This window comes from Globicephala melas, chromosome X (genome assembly GCF_963455315.2).
Source record: "Globicephala melas chromosome X, mGloMel1.2, whole genome shotgun sequence".
Taxonomy (NCBI): domain Eukaryota; kingdom Metazoa; phylum Chordata; class Mammalia; order Artiodactyla; family Delphinidae; genus Globicephala; species Globicephala melas.
In genome coordinates, this window is record NC_083335.1 from 7,312,269 (window position 1) to 7,330,093 (window position 17,825).

Sequence of the window (17,825 nt, forward strand, 5' to 3'; positions counted from 1 at the left end):
AAAAATTAAATACAAGAAAAAATATTAAAAGCAGAAAGGAAAAAACAATAAATAACACACAAGGGAATCCCCATAAGGTTAACAGCTGATCTTTCAGCAGAAACCCTACAAGCCAGAAGGGAGTGGCAGGACATATTTAAAGTGATGAAGGAGAAAATCCTATAACCAAGATTACACTACTCAGCAAGGATCTCATTCAGATTTGAAGGAGAAATTAAAACCTTTACAGACAAGCAAAAGCTAAGAGAATTCAGCACAACCAAAAGAGCTTTCCAACAAATGCTAAAGGAACTTCTCTAGGCAGGAAACACAAGAGACGGAAAAGACCTACAATAACAAACACAAAACAATTTTAAAAATGGTAATGGGGGCTTCCCTGGTGGCACAGTAGTTGAGAGTCCGCCTGCCGATGCAGGGGATACAGCTTCGTGCCCCAGTCAGGGAAGACCCCACATGCCGCACAGCGGCTAGGCCCATGAGCCATGGCCGCTGAGCCTGCATGTCCGTAGCCTGTGCTCCGCAACAGGAGAGGCCACAACAGTGAGAGGCCCACGTACCGCAAAAAAAAAAAAATAGTAATAGGAATGTACATATCGATAATTACCTTAAATGTAAATGGATAAAATGCTCCAACCAAAAGACATAGACTGGCTGAATGGATACAAAAACAAGACCTATATATATATATATATATATATATATATATATATATATATATCGTCTACAGGAGACCCACTTCAGACCTAGGGACACATACAGACTGAAAGGGAGGGGATGGAAAAACCTATTCCATGCAAATGGAAATCAAAAGAAAGCTGGAGTAGCAATTATCATATCAGACAAAATAGACTTTAAAATAAAAACTATTAGAAGAGACAAAGAAGGACACTACATAATGATCAAGGTATCGATCCAAGAAGAAGATATAACAATTGTAAATATTTACGCACCCAACATAGGAGCACCTCAATACATAAAGCAAATAGTAACACCCATAAAAGGGGAAATCGACAGTAACACATTCATACTAGGGGACTTTAACACCCCACTTTCACCAATGGACAGATCATCCAAAATGAAAATAAATAAGGAAACACAAGCTTTAAATGATACATTAATCACGATGGACTTAATTGATATTTATAGGACACTGCATCCAAAAACAACAGAATACACATTCTTCTCAAGTGCTCATGGAACATTCTCCAGGATAGATCATATCTTGGGTCACAAATCAAGCCTTAGTAAATTTAAGAAAACTGAAATCGTATGAAGTACCTTTTCCGACTACAACGCTATGAGACTAGATATCAATGACAGGAAAAAATATGTAAAAATACAAACACATGGAGGCTAAACAACACACTAATTAGTATCCAAGAGATCACTGAAGAAATCAGAGATGAAATCAAAATATATCTAGAAAAAAATGACAACGAAAACACGACAACCCAAAACCTAAGGGATGCAGCAAAAGCAATTCTACGAGGGAAGTTTATAGCAATACAATCCTACCTTAAGAAACAAGAAACATCTCAAATAAAAAACCTAACCTTACACCTAAAGCAATTAGAGAAAGAAGAACAAAAAAACCCCGCAGTTACCAGAAAGAAAGAAATCATAAAGATCAGATTAGAAATAAAGGAAAAAGAAATGAAGGAAACAATAGCAAAGATCAAGAAAACTAAAACCTGGTTATTTGAGAAGATAAACAAAATTGATAAACCATTAGCCAGACTCATCAAGAAAAACAGGGAGAAGACTCAAATCAATAGAAGTGAAAAACAGTGAAGTAACAACTGACACTGCAGAAATACAAAGGATCATAAGAGATTACTACACACAACTCTATGCCAATAAAATGGACAACCTGGAAGAAATGGAAGAATTCTTAGAAATGCATGACCTTCTGAGAATGAACCAGGAAGAAATAGAAAATATGAACAGACCAATCACAAGCACTGAAATTGAAACTGTGATTTAAAATCTTCCAACAAACAAAAGCCCAGGTCCAGATGGCTTCACAGGTGAATTCTATCAAACATTTAGAGACGAGCTAACACCTTTCCTTCTCAAACTCTTCCAAAGTAGTGCAGAAAGAGGAACACTCCCAAACTCATTCTACGAGGCCAACATCACCCTGATTCCAAAACCAGACAAAGATGTCACAAAGAAAGAAAACTACAGGCCAATATCACTGATGAACATAGATGCAAAAATCCTCAACAAAATACTAGCAAACAGAATCCAACAGCACATTAAAAGGATCATACACCATGATCAAGTGGGGTTTATTCCAGGAATGCAAGGATTTTTCAATATATGCCAATCAATCAATGTGATACACCATATTAACAAACTGAAGGAGAAAAACCATATAATCATCTCAATAGATGCAGAAAAAGCTTTCGACAAAATTCAACACCCATTTATGATAAAAACCCTGCAGAAAGTACGAACAGAAGGAACTTTCCTCAACATAATGAAGGCCATATATGACAAACCCACAGCCAGCATCGTCCTCAATGGTGAAAAACTGGAACCATTTCCACTAAGATCAGAAACAAGGCAAGGTTACCCACTCTCATCACTATTATTCAACATAGATTTGGAAGTTTTAGCCACAGCAATCAGAGAAGAAAAAGAAATAAAAGGAATCCAAATCAGAAAAGAAGAAGTAAAGCTGTCACTGTTTGCAGATGACATGATACTATACATAGAGAATCCTAAAGATGCTACCAGAAAACTACTAGAGTTAATCAATGAATTTGGTAAAGTAGGAGGGTACAAAATTAATGCACAGAAATCTCTTGCATTCCTATACAGTAATGATGATAAATCTCAAAATGAAATTAAGAAAACACTCCCATTTACCATTGCAACAAAAAGAATAAAATACCTAGGAATAAACCTACCTAATGAGACAAATAACCTGTGTGCAGAAAATTATATGACACTGATGAAAGAAATTAAAGATGATACAAATAGATGGAGAGATATACAATGTTCTTGGATTGGAAGAATCAATATTGTGATAATGTCCATACTATCCAAAGCAATCTACAGATTCAATGCAATCTCTATCAAACTACCAGTGGCATTTTTCACAGAACTAGAACAAGAAATTGCAGAATTTATATGGAAACACAAAAGACCCCGAATAGCCAAAGCAATCTTGAGAACAAAAAATGGAGCTGGAGGAATCAGGCTCCCTGTCTTCAGACTATGCTACAAAGCTACAGTAATCAAGATAGTATGATACTTGCAAAAACACAGAAATGTAGATCAATGGAACAGGATAGAAAGCCCAGAGATAAAGCCATGCACAAATGGTCACCTTATCTTTGATAAAGGAGACAAGAATATACAGTGGAGAAAAGCCAGCCTCTTCAGTAAGTGGTGCTGGGTAAACTGGACAGCTGCATGTAAAAGAATGAAATTAGAACACTCCCTAATACCATACACAAAAATAAACTCAAAATGAATTAAAGACATAAATGTAAGGCCAGACACTATAAAACTCTTAGAGGAAAACATAGGCAGAGCACTCTGACATAAACCACAGCAAGATCCTTTCTGACCCACCTCCTAGAGAAATGGAAATAAAAACAAAAATAAACAAATGGGACCTAATGAAACTTAAAAGCTTTTGCACAGCAAAGGAAAACATAAACAAGACCAAAAGAGAACACTCAGAATGGGAGAAAATGAAGCAACTGACAAAGGATTATTCTCCAAAATTTACAAGGAGCTCATGCAGCTCAATATCAAAAAAACAAACAACCCAATCCAAAAATGGGCAGAAGAGCTAAACAGACATTTTTCCAAAGAAGATATACAGATTGCCAACAAACACGTGAAAGGATGCTCAACATCACTAATCATTAGAGAAATGCAAATCCAAACCACAATGAGGTATCACCTCACACCAGTCAGAATGGCCATCATCAAAAATCTACAAACAATAAATGCTGGAGAGGGTGTGGAGAAAAGGGAACCCTCTTGCACTGTTGGTGGAAATGTAAATTCATACCGCCACTATGGAGAACAGTATGGGGGTTCCTTAAAAAACTAAAAATAGAACTACCATATGACCCAGCAATCCCCCTACTGGGCATATACCCTGAGAAAACCATAATTCAAAAAGAGTCATGTACCACACTGTTCAATGCAGCTCTATTTACAATAGCCAGGACATGGAAGCAACCTAAGTGTCCATCGACAGCTGAATGGATAAAGAAGATGTGGCACATACATACAATGGAATATTACTCATCCATAAAAGGAAACGTAATTGAGTTATTTGTAGTGAGGTGGATGGACCTAGAGTCTGTCATACAGAGTGAAGTAAGTCCGAAAGAGAAAAACAAATACCATAAGCTAACACATATATATGGAATCAAAAAAAAAAAAAGGTCATGAAGAACCTAGAGGCAGGACAGGAATAAAATGCAGACGTACTAGACAATGGAGTTGAGGACTTGGGTAGGGGCATGGGTAAGCTGGGACAAAGTGAGAGAGTGGCATGGTCATATATACACTACCAAATGTAAAACAGATAGCTAGTGGGAAGCAGCCGCATAGCACAGGGAGATCAGCTCAGTGCTTTGTGTCCACCTAGGGGGGCGGGATACGGAGGGTGGGATGGAGACACAAGAGGGAGGGGATATGGGGATATATGTATACGTAGAGCTGATTCACTTTGTTATAAATTAGAAACTAACACACCACTGTAAAACAATTATAGTCCAATAAAGATGGTAAAACGAAAAAAAAAAGAAGGGAAAAAAGAGTGTTGTGGGGGGACGGAAAAAGTATCCAAAAGCTGTGGGACAATATTAAATACTCTGAAATATGTGTAATTGGAATTACAGAAGGAGAAAAGAAAAATGGTATGGGGTAGAATAATTACAGTTGACCCTTGAACAACATGATTTGAACTGTGCAGGTCCACTTATATGCAGATTTTTTCAATAGTACTATAGTACTATTGAAAACCAGTACTACTCGATCTATGGTCAGTTGAATCCTCGAATGCGGAACTGCGGATATGGAGTAACTGCAGATATGAGAGCTGACTGTAAATTTACATATGGATTTTCAACTGCATGTGTAATAGGGAAGAGCAAATCTGACTCCATATTGGATCTGTTTCTTTTACTTTAACCTTTGTTTTCTATTGCTTTTGCTACAAGGTAATCGCTAAAGGGATGTTGCCTGTAATTTAAAGTATACATAATGGTCCATCTCCAGGAACCCTGCCTCCCCATGCCTGAGCTTTAAGCTAAAATACCTTTGTTTAGTTCACAGGAAATATCCTGACCATGCCTGTGAACGGCTGCAGGAAAAAAAGACATTAACACATCCTCTCCAGGAGTCTGGCTGAAACCAGGAAATATCTGCAACAATTTATTACCTTTTTCACTTACCTCCTCACTTTCCCCTCTTTGTTATATTAAAGAAACTAGCATCCAAACCCCAGCAATGTAGTTCTTTGGGACACTAGTCCACCATCTTCTTGGTCTGCTGGCTTTCTGAATAAAGTCGTTATTCCTCACCCCAACAACTTATCTCGCAATTAATTGCCCTTTTGTGCAGCAAGCAGTATGAGCTTGAACTCAAGATCATACTGCTTGGGTCAGTGCCCCTAACCCCTGCATTGTTCAAGGGTCAATTTTACATAAAAGGGAAAATGTCTGAGAATTTTCCAAAATTGATGAAAGAAACCAATCCATGTATCCAAGAAATTGAGGGAACACCAAGCAAGACAAATACCAAAACTAACCACACCAAGACACAACAAACTGCTGAAAAAAAAGAAAAAGAAAAAGAAATCTTTAAGACATTCATTTCACATAAAACAAACATTAACAAATGTGAAATAACTGAATAATATAAACTTTCTCTGACCAAAGTAGAATTAACCTAGAAAGAAATTACAGAATGATACATGGCAAATACTAAAATATTTTAATATTAATAAATAACCCAGGGTCAAAGAAGAAATTACAAGAGAAAACAGAAAATATTTAGACTTGAATAAAATCAAAACAATGTATATCAAACTATGTGAATGCAGCTAAAGAACGTCTTAAATGGAATTTGAGGTGTAAATACTCGTATTAGAAAGTAAGAAATGTCTCAAATCAATGACCATAGCTTTCACATTAAAACAGTAGAAAATATATGAAACTTAAATTTAAAGAAAGCAAACAGATGGATGTAATGAAGAGCAGAGATCAACAAATTGAAAATAAAAAAATAGAGTGAGAACCAATGAAATTAAAGCTGATTTTTTGAGAGACTCAATAAAATTGATAAATCTCTAGTCACATTAAGAAAAAAAAGACACAAATTATGCAATTTGGAAATTAAATTGGGAACAACACTACAGGCCATGCAGACAATGAACAGAATAAAATTCCTCAATTTTATGTCATCTATGAAAAATCTACAATGAACATTAAATTTAGCATTATAAATTGTAATTAAAAATTTAATTGTAAAAAATTAAGCCCTTTTTCCCTAAGATCAGGAACACAGCACAGAAGTTTGCTCTCACCATTTTTATGCAACATTATACTAGGCTTCTCTCCAGTGCAATAAGGCAAAACAAGAATTAAAAGAATTAAGGATTGGAAAAATAGATGTAAAATTCTTGTTATTCATAGAAAATTTGTTATGTATAAAAATTTTATGGAGTCTAAAAAATTTTTCAATAATCAAAATTAAAACACTTGTACAGAGCTCATTTAGCAAAGCAGCTGATATGAAGTCAACATAAAATTTCTATTTTATTTCTATTTTAGTTCTATGTACTTTGACAAACAATTGGAAAATAAAAATGAAATTACCATTTTAATAACACCAAAAGATATCAAATATTTAAGAAACTGGCTAAAGAAGATGTGTAACAACAGTACACTGGAAACTACAAACATCGTTAAGAGATATTAAAGAATAGTGAAATAAATATGGAAAACTTACATGTAGTGAAAGTCTCAGTATTAACAGGATAGCATTCTTCCAAAATTTGCCTGTGATGCAACCCTTGTCAAAATTTTGGGATGAATTTTTAAAAAATAATATCTGAGGATGCAAAAGAGTTAACAGGTCCAAAATGATGTTGAAAAATATAGAAGATTCAACCTACTAGATTTCAAGGCTTACTCTAAAGCTGCAGCAATTAAGACAGTGTGGTATTGGATTAACGATAAAAAACAGATCAATGGAACATAACAGTTCAGAAATAGACTCACACACATATAGCCAAGTGACTTTATACCAAGATGTCAAGATAATTCAATGGGGGGAAGGTATGTTTGTTTTAAAATAATGGTACTGGGGAATTGTATGTTTACATGGGAAAAATATGCACCAGAACAGCAATCTCAATCCGTACACAAAAATAAATTTGACATGGATCATAGACCTGAATGTTAAACCCGGAAGTATAAATCTCCCAGAAGAAAATATTTGAGGATATTTTGTAACCTTAGGGTAGGCAAAGATACCTAAGAGAGGAACACACACGAACACGCACACACCCCTCAAACAGAAAAGAAAAAGAGTATTACTGGACTTCATAAAAATTAAAAGTATATTTTCATCAAAAGATACCATTAGGAACACTAAGAGGCAAGTGAGAAGTACAAAAGAACTCTCAGCACCCCTGCACTAAGAGACATGACCAACCCTAACATGGCTTCCAGCAGCCTAAGGCTCCTTCCCTGGGTGACCCAAACCCCTCTCTCTGGGTTCCTTTTTTGTAAAAAACTCAGGGCTGTCAAAAGAATTTTCTGTCTGCTCCAGCCCAAGCCAGACAATAGGCCTCAACCCAGCCCCTCTTTCTTAGAGCATTTACCACAAAGAGCTTACAACTGTGAACCCTTCCTCTGTCCCTCTGAGATGTGGATGTATCTCCTGCAACTCAGTCTGTCTTTCTCAAGGTCTTAGAAACCATCCTTTGCAATGTAGTTACAGGGGTTCAAAAACTTGTCAAGTCATTGTACTGAACACTTATCCATTTTTATTGGTTGCAAGGTATACCCTAATTAAAATCAAGCTTAAACAGGCAATTAGGAGGCAATTCAAAAACTGAAATGAGTGACTAGGTATAATGACTTTTTCTTCTATACTGGATTTTTAAACAAATGTCCATGAGCTGCAATATAGAACACAATAAACATAGCCTTAGTAACCGGAATTATTTTTGAAAATATCTTCATCACTCAAAAATTCTAAATATAGCATAAAAATCTATTCATTTCATTGGCTATTTTCTTGATTAACATAGGATTGTATAAAAAGCTGAGAGACTTGGATAAGTCCTGAAGATTCTCAATTGTTGAAATGAGAGACTAAAATATACTTAATGAATGTTAAGTCAATGTAACAATCAAATTAGATAATAGTATTAGCTAACATACTGAGTGCTTATGATGAGCTGGGTGCTCTGCTAAGTGATTTACATGTGTCAAAGAGTTCATTCCTTTGAGGTAGCTACTATCTGCTTATTAATGAAGAAACTGCAGTATGGAGAGGTTATGTAACTTGCCCAAAGCTATAAAGCCAATGAAGTGTATAGCCAGGATGTAATGCCCGTTAGTTTGGTACCACCTCTACCACTGCATGGCACTGAAATATAATGTATCAAACATCAAATGATATGAATGTAAATCAGCGTTGTTTATTACATGTTTAATAAAATTTTATTTTCATGTTCATTCATTTTAATGCATGTACTGAGCAGCAGCTACCCTATGTCAGGTAAGGTGGTGGGACTTGGGGCAATCAAAGATGCTGCCACCTCCAGGAGATTTAAGTGTCTGAGTCAAGGGAGTGTTTGCAGCATTTGCAAAGCACCATAGGAGCACAGATGATCTAAGTAGTGTCTGACTTAACCTAGAAGTTGATACTTGCTCTGGGCCATAACAGATGAAAAATGGTGTTCTAGGTAGAAAGAACGACATGTACAGAGGTGAAGACATGGGGAAAAGGGTGTTGGAAAGGACTTATATTTATTTTAAAAGGGACATGAGACAATATAGTAAGATAAGATGCTGAAAAGGTAGGTGGGGACTAGATCATGGACAGTCTTGACTACCTAATATATTTGGAGATTTGTCTTATACCCCAAAGATTTACAGAATTTCTTAAGAGTGTTTCTTCCCAAGGGGAAACTTATGCAGGATCCAATATATGAAATAGATCAAAGAATCAACTCTGGTTGAAGTGGAGACAAGGGCACCATTGCCCTTACAGTAGTACCATTTTATTAGACACGTGAGTATTTTCCCCTACCCAACCTCATCAAGTTTACTTGGCCTAGAATAAAATATTTCATCTTCCATGCCTAGGAAACTCACCCCTAATGAGCCAGAATAAGTGTCATATGTTCTATAGAATTATAGGCCTTTTAAGAAGTACTGTAGGCAATGGACAGTAATTTAAGAGTTTTAAATAGGTTGGGAGTGAGCATCGATGATCATATTTTTGGTTGAGAAAGAGACTGTAGCCAAGAAGGACCAAGAAAGTCAGTGATATAATATGATGGTGGCAGAAATGGAGAAGATAGGTAATAAACATTACTGAAGCCTGCAACCTGATTTGGTGAGAAAGAGAAAGGAAGGAGTAAGTTTCTTGGTTGATGTGGTACCATTATCAGAGAATATTATGCTCATACAATGCAGAGCTTATTTAGTAGAGATGAAAATCATGGGTTTTCAGAATTCATCACTGGTTATTAATTTGAAGGCAAGACTATAAAGATGTATCCAGAGTTGATATCAGAATTCACTATTAAAAAGCTCATAAATACCCTTTTGACATAACCCAGAGAGAGCAGATACTTTTGAAAAACAAACAAACAAAAAAACAGCAGTAAAAGGAGATGGGAATGAGGAATTCTAAAGCAAGATGGTTTGCATTAAATACTATGTAAGAGTGAGTCTGTTTGCCCAGGAATATACTTGCTGTGGTTCTAGCCCTAAAGGGAACAAAAGGCACCTTCCAATCTCTTCACTGAATTCATGGATGGAAGAGAAAGAGGAAAAGGAGGACGGGAGGATTTGGGTCAGGGGATGTTTATAGTTTCCTACTCAGATGACAACACCAAATGCTCCTATGTCCCTGGCAGTCAAACAAATTAATCAGTGTTTTTGTTTTTGTTTTTTTTTATTCTTCACCTGGTTTCAGGATCCTTCTCAATTCAGCACAGCTACTATCAATTTTGGTTGGCACAGGAGATAAACCTATTTGCCATCTCTGATTTGGAAGATATATACCGAACAATCCAGATGGGAAAGTCAGTGAGCATTTAGATACATGAGTCTGATTTTCAGGAGGGTGAACCAAAGTAGAAATACATATTTGCCAATATTCAGTACAGAAATGGCAGTCAGGCTATGGGTGTGAATGAAATCACCCAGGGAGAGTCTGTCTTAGATGTCTAAAGACACTTCATTCTTTGAGGAGAGGGGACATGCCTTCTATGTCTTTATATTGTCCCTAGGCTGAGCACAGAGCTTAGCCTTGCAGGGTATTCACTTCTTTCTGCAATCTCCTAAACTTTTTCCAGATACGGACTGGAATCACCTTAACTGAAATACCAATGGTAGTGGTTCTCAAAGCTTGTTCTCTGTAGGAGCAGGGTCATCAACCCCTGGAAATTTGTTATAAATGCAAATTCTTAGTCTCCACCCCAGACCTACTAAATCAAAAACTCTGGGGATGTAACAGCAATCTGTGGTTTAATAAGCCCTCCCAGTGATTCTGATGCACACCTAATTCTGAAAACAGATGCCTCTAGCTGACACAGAGAAACCTGTGAATTATACCTCTCAGGACCAATCTGTGGTCTACCTTGTCTCATTCTACTTAATTTTTACACACTTAAGTGTGCCATGATAAAGACATACCATTCATATCTACAGGTTAATAATTCTCTTGATTCCCAAACCCCATAATCCCTTATTTAACCCAAATGTAACAAAGAGCTTTTATTCTACAGGCTGACTCTAATTGTTAATGACTGATTGAAGATTTATGTTAGGAAAGATTCTGAGGGAACACATAGGTTCTGTGTAAAAGAGTGCTGTGACAAGTTTGTTAAGTCCACCATGTTGCTGTTGGGCTAATGTCAGGTACTCTTTTCTCATCCCTCTAGAGTGTTACACTGAATCTGCCAATTTCCTGCAAGAAGACCAGCCTCCTCAATGCACTATAAATGAATAAATATGTGTATGCTCAACCCTTTAACTGGCATCTTCTTCCAATCCCTAATGATAAATTTGTTCACACCACAAAGCCTGCTTGGCCTGAAATACAGAAACACATGTGAAAAATAAATAGGAGGAATTTATAAACCGCCAGAATAATTTGCCATAAATATTAGAATGTAGAAGAAAGGTCTACATTAAATTATTATCCCTCTATGTGTTCAACCCTAAATCATCTTAGAGTCTATCCAGCATCATGGTGAAGCTTGGTTAGTTCCTGGCTTTATGTCAGCAAATTACCCTAAGGACATATTTTACAAATTATCCTAAGGACATATTTTACTGAACATCAATTCTAGACAAGCATTGTGAATGTGGGAAAATATCAAAAGCATTTTAAAATATTTTATGACATCCATTTATTCAACAAATATTGAATGAGTACTAAGGACTAGGTATTGTGTTAAGGCTTAGTAATCAGAAATGGGTCATCCATAGTTCATGCTCCCAGCAACTTGAGAAGAAATAAGGAGACAGTGATGGCTCACTGTGCTAAGGCCTGTGAGAGTGGTAAGCCTGGGTAGCAAATGAAGGAGACACAGCATCCACTATATGTGAAGATAGGATGTGAAGGATAGAAACAGAAGGCTTTCAGGAAGAAGCAGAACAAGAGCTGAGTCCGGAAAAGCAAATATGAGTTATATGGAAGAGGGGGGCAAAGAGGGAAAGGGCAGGCTAGCAGAGAAACTGCTTGTGTGAAAAGATAGAGGTGATAAATAGCATGAGGTTTTATTAATTACATGTAGCTTCACGTGGCTAAAGACAAAGGTGTGTTGGGAGGGAAGGGGGAAGAGGGTATGATGAAATTTAGGCTGTAGAGATGTGTAGGGGCAAGAACCAACCAAGGCCAGGGGCAAGTTCATTTGAGGACTAACTAGCTTTGAGTTAATTTTGATTTCTGCTTTGCCATCATTTCTCTGTGCTACTGTTCAGAGCAATCCTGGAACAGTTTATTCCACATCAATTTCATCCATTTGGAAACTGGTCTGGTAAATATAGGTTCAAAGAAATTATTTTGTCCTGGAAAATTCTGAGTACCGAAGGTTGCTGGCATGCGTACATGGCCATTTCTTTCTGGGAAGTATTACTGTTGGGTATGGCTGTTGTTGACTTTCTTCTGGTGTACATGGGTGATTTGCCTGCCTCCCTGAATTTTGATTGGTGTTACTTAGTGGGTTTTAGTGGAAGTAGAGGGACACTTTCAGCGCCCCACATTCTCAGAATTGGAAGAGTGAATCTTCAATTAGCAAACCTTATCTGGTTCAAACATCTCTCTGAATCAGCTGGGGATTGCATTCAGTTGCTAATAACAGAAAACTGAAACACAGAGGATTAAACAAATGGTATGTTATTTTTCTTTTGCCAGAGTCTACAGGTAGGCAGTCTGGGGCTCGTGCAGCAGCTCTGTAAAGTCAATGTCCTAGGCTGCTGCTTTCTTTCTGGTCTGCTTCCCATAGTTGGTCCCCTATCCACAAGGTCAGCTCACGATCTCATTGATGGTTACTGCAGCTATAACCATCTTGTTTCCCTTTGGAAAGAAAGGGGGAAGAAAGAGTGGGGAGGGGCAAAACTCTGTGTGCCAGCAGACTCAGATCCCTTTGACGGTTTTGTTCAGAAACGCTACCCAATGACTTTGACTGCTATTTCATTTGCCAGAACTGTCACATGACAACTTCTTGCAAAGGAGAATGGAAAATATTTTTTAGTTGGTCATGTTGCTATCCAAAATAAAATTGTGGCATAATACGGAATCAGAAGAGAAAGTTTATTGGATAGACAGTTAAGAATCTCTGCCCGTATCTAAGGTTCAGCCTGAAGCTGGCATCTGGATCTTATAACCCTGACTGCTAATTTCTCTCTTCCTCTTTCTGTCTCTCAAAAAGGAAGTGCTCTGCCAGAATCCTCCAATTCTGCAGTTCCTACTTTGTGTTTGGTATGTTATCAACACTATAGTACTGAGCCACTTGCCTCTTGTTAGCACAGATTTTTTTATCCTCTCTTCTATTCACCACTGGTGTTAAATGTATGTGCTCACATAGGTGCACATACATGTACATGAATGCAGGTGATTCTGACTGCTCTGAGCTCATGCATAAACCTGGCATTATTTTCGGAGGCAGGCCTAAATGTTTTGTCTTTGTGTTTTACGATCTCCATTCATGAGAAGAACTCAATTGCTTTCCAAACCCTCCTCTGCCTTTGGAAAATTATCCTTGAAGAAAACAGTGGGTTTTCCCATTTGTCAGCAAAGGAAATAAAAAGTTAAAAAAGAAACCCATGTCTTTCATTATTAGAACTTAAGCTTACATCTGTGTCCTGGAAATTAAAACTTTAAAAACAATTCCGTCAGGGCTAATTAGAGGAAAGTTGGTGGTTGTGTGTTTTGGCAAGAGTTTCTTTGCAATAAGATATTTAGAAAAGATGGAAGGATGATTTCACAGCACTGTTCTGAGTTCAGGAAAAAAGAAAACTTCAGCTACTGGCATATTGAATATTTTATCAAGCATAAACGTTCAAATTTAGCTCATTCCCTGGATGTTGCTTTCCTTTAATCAGTTGGAGATAGACAAAAATGAAATGAAATAAAATTAAATTAAATGACACACGTTCACATGTAATGTACAGAATCATTCAGAATAAATACAGGCCATGCTGTCTTTGGAATGGGTACTGATTTTAAGGTTCTCTGCAGATGTCTAGCTCCTTGGGTCTGAGGAAGGGTACCTGGGAGGTAATCATTTTCAAAACAAAACAGGCAGATGGGAAATTTCTTTATGAATGAGAGGAAATGTCTGACAAAGAAGTGGGTGATCCTAAGGGACTGCTTTTGTCTATTTCCTGTCTTGTTCATTCACAGCCCTTGTCTTCTAGCCTGTTCCACCATCTTGCATCCTCTTCCATCCTCCCTCACCCCCACCACCCATGTGAAGGTTTAGACAGCCAGTTGTGCAAGCAGTATTTCTTTGGGTCCTCCTAACCAGCTCCCTTTCCTAAAAATCACTTCACGTGAATGTAACAGAATATAAACTTACTTTGTTTTAAAAATGCCTAGAAGATACCATTTCCTGAGTTTCCAATGAGAAAATAAATAAGAACGTGTTTTGGATTCTATAAAGTACCACCTAAGTGCGAGGAACTGATATTTCCACATAAAGTTTGAATTATCCTGTGTGTAGTTAATACTTAACTGACCTAAGCCACACGCATGTATACATTTTTGCATGAATACACACACGTATATACACATAAGCACAATGCTCTAATGTACACGGGAATATTTCTGAGTTCTAGAATTGTCTTTGCTAGATTTAAATAGTTCATGCATTTTTCATTTTGACGGATAATGCCAAATTGCTCACCCAGAGAGGATATATAAATATACACACTTACCAACAGTTCATGGGGGTGCTTATTCCCCCCCCTTTTCATTAATAGTGCTTATTAGCAAACATATTTTTGCTGATCTCCAAGATGAGAAATGGCATTTCATTTTCCTTTGCACTTTGGTATTAATGAGGTTGAACATTTTTATGTTTATTGACAAGTTGCATTTCCTCTTCTATAAATGAACTGTTCATGTTTTTTGTGCATATTGTTGCTGGGTCATTTGTGTTGTTTTCCCTTATTTTCAGTGAGAAAGAATTCGGGAATACAGAAAAGTGATTGTGGAGAAGACATTACGGCTTGAGAACTGCTGGAGCAATGACACAATGGCATGAAAATGGCAGCCCAAGAACTGTCAAGTCGGCCAGCATGTCTGGAGTGCAGGTTAAGTGAAGGCCATGGAAAATGGCATGGGGAAAATAGTTGTGTGTTGAGCCAAACTAATCAAGTTAACATCATGCACGATTAAGGGAAAGTTATTTCTTGATGCCAAGGTGAGACTCTCTGTGCACAAGCAATACTATGGATTCATAGTCAGGCTGTGGACCACTGTTTGCTAATTGCACAGTGAGACATCTGAGGTACCTTATCAAGGTGAATGATGAAAATCTGAATAGAAAACAAGCAGCATCGCAGCAAGCAGCCAGGCAACATTGGCTACAAGAACATCACCTGAAGCAGAACATGTGCTCTTGCCAAGACCCCAGTTTGGGCAGTCAGTAAACCTGGATTAGCTTCAGATTTGATACTGACTCACTGGGTGACCTTGAGCAAACCCCATCTTCAATTCTCTGGGCTGTTTCCTCATGTTCAAAACGAGGTAGATTAGACTTTATCCATTTCTAAATCCTGCCACTTATATATGTTCATTTTATTAGATAGTTTCACTGCATGGCAGGCCTTGACATTTATTTGTTTAATCTAGAACATGCAAGAAGGCTGAGGATATTGTGGTCATGTTTGAGTGCTCCTTGGACCCCCATTCAGTGCCTGCTAATTAACCATAGAAACATACTAGTAATTTTTTCAGGTACATTTCCAGGGATATGAATAGAATGGAAAAATCTGAAGTTTTCAGGGTCATTCTACCTTCTAGTTTTAAAGATATGAGCACGATTTTTAAGTCTTCAGAAAACTCTCTAAGCCTCATATACATTCTCTTTGATTTTTTTTTGTTTTGATCAATGTGTTTTAAAACCAAATTGCTCCTTTGTCATACATGACAAATTGTGTGTATCTTCTTACAAGTATAGTGTTAGTAAGGAAGTTAGAGGATCCAGGTACGATTTCATTATTCCCTAATGGAATGTTTCTTGCATCACTAAATGTTATATGAGATTAAAAAAAAGTTCTGATAGCTCTTTCATACATAATTGGTAACAAAAACTGTTTCTGGATAGTTACATACTCATGAATAAGTTCATTTTATTTTAAATTAATAAAAAGTAATTAAGTGAAAGACCACAGCTGGCAAAATGAGGAGTCCAAAATTTCTACCACCATACCTGTAATCTTTTATTAGAGAAATTTTATAGCCTCTAAGTATGGGTATAATTGTGTATCATTTATTAAAATACATAAACCCTTCCCTTTCAAAGACTTTGTTACCATCACTCTTAATTGCTACATGACAATTTTTTGTACCCAAGCTGAACCAAGTAAAAATTTCTTTACTAATATTTTCAATTGAGCATCAACATCTTTCAGTTATTAAAATCAATGCAAATCTCTCATAATTAAAGTGCTCTGTTTTATTTAGGAAAACTTTTCTTCCCTCTGGAAATGTTTTATAAACTATGTATCTATAAATTCTGCCTAATGCCATATTTTGATGTGTGCTCAGGAAGTTAACAAAATCTGTAAGAGAATTTTAATTCTCGATCCCTAACCCCAAATTAATACTACAAGTAAAAATAAAAATCTTTTTGGTCAATGAAGTAACAAATGTATTCCTTCATAAAGCACTTCAACTGAACAAAGTCATGATATTTACACACTAAAGATGACACTGCCCTCCTATGTAGATTCTAATGTTACAAAAACAAATTGTTTTGTTTTGTATAAGGCATTTGAAAGGCAAAAAAAGCAATTTGTTATTCACTGATATGATCCGGATTGAAGCAAAATTTAGTTTTCCTTGTCAAATTGACATCACAACTTTCTATTTAGTCCAAACTGGTATATCATAAAGTTAACCCAAAAGTAATTTGGGAGATATTGAGATCCTCTTTTTTTTCCCCCCCAGCGAACCCATCATACTCTTAAGTTACAAGACAAATGGTGAAGGGTCTGGAAATCTGTAGGAGAGGCGAGCACATGGTGGGGTCCGCAGAACAGGAAAAGGCTAGCCCGCTTTCCAGAGCTCCTCTGCGTCAAAAACCAACCAGAGCCGAAGGTTTTAGAGACTGGGGAGAGGTAGGTAAATGCTGTTTTCCTGAATAGGGGAGCTGCACCAAATGGATGAACACAACAGCTCTAGTTAAATACACAGAAGCCAAGGATTTTCCCTTTGCTGATTTTTGGCACTATCGACTGGAAAAATGTATTGACAGAGGAACACTCCTCACACACAAAAAATCTGGCTATTTTCTCTAGAGTGAAATTTTCTAGACAAAGCTATGATAATGAAATGTGCCTGCACTATAATTCAGAAATGCTGCAAATTTCAAAGATGCCACTCTCGTGAATATCTTCCAGAAGAAAATTGAGGGAGGTGACAGGTATCTATCCTGTTTGGATTGCTTCCAGATATCACCTAATTTACAGCGATCTATTTCAATTTCCCTAAGTCCATCCACAGTTCAACCGTAAATACTTTTGACCTCATTCACTAAAAAATAAATCTGGGAAAACTTATTTATAAGGTGCAAGAATAATAATAATAATAAACCAAAAGAAAAGGCAAATGGTACCAACTCTCCATCCTCCTAATTGCTACTCTGATCTCAAAATAGAAGATTTTCATAAACTGTAAACTTCCTCAGAGCTCATGTGTCAGAGAATGGATATTACATTGGTGACCTCTCCTAGGCCAACATTTCACGGCTGGGCCCCCGAATTTTGTTTATTTGCTTCTTTGTATAGGAGAATACGAGACAGAGTGAAAATGAAACTTGAAGCATCACCTGAAGTAGTAAAATATGGCCCTCTTCATCGTGCCAT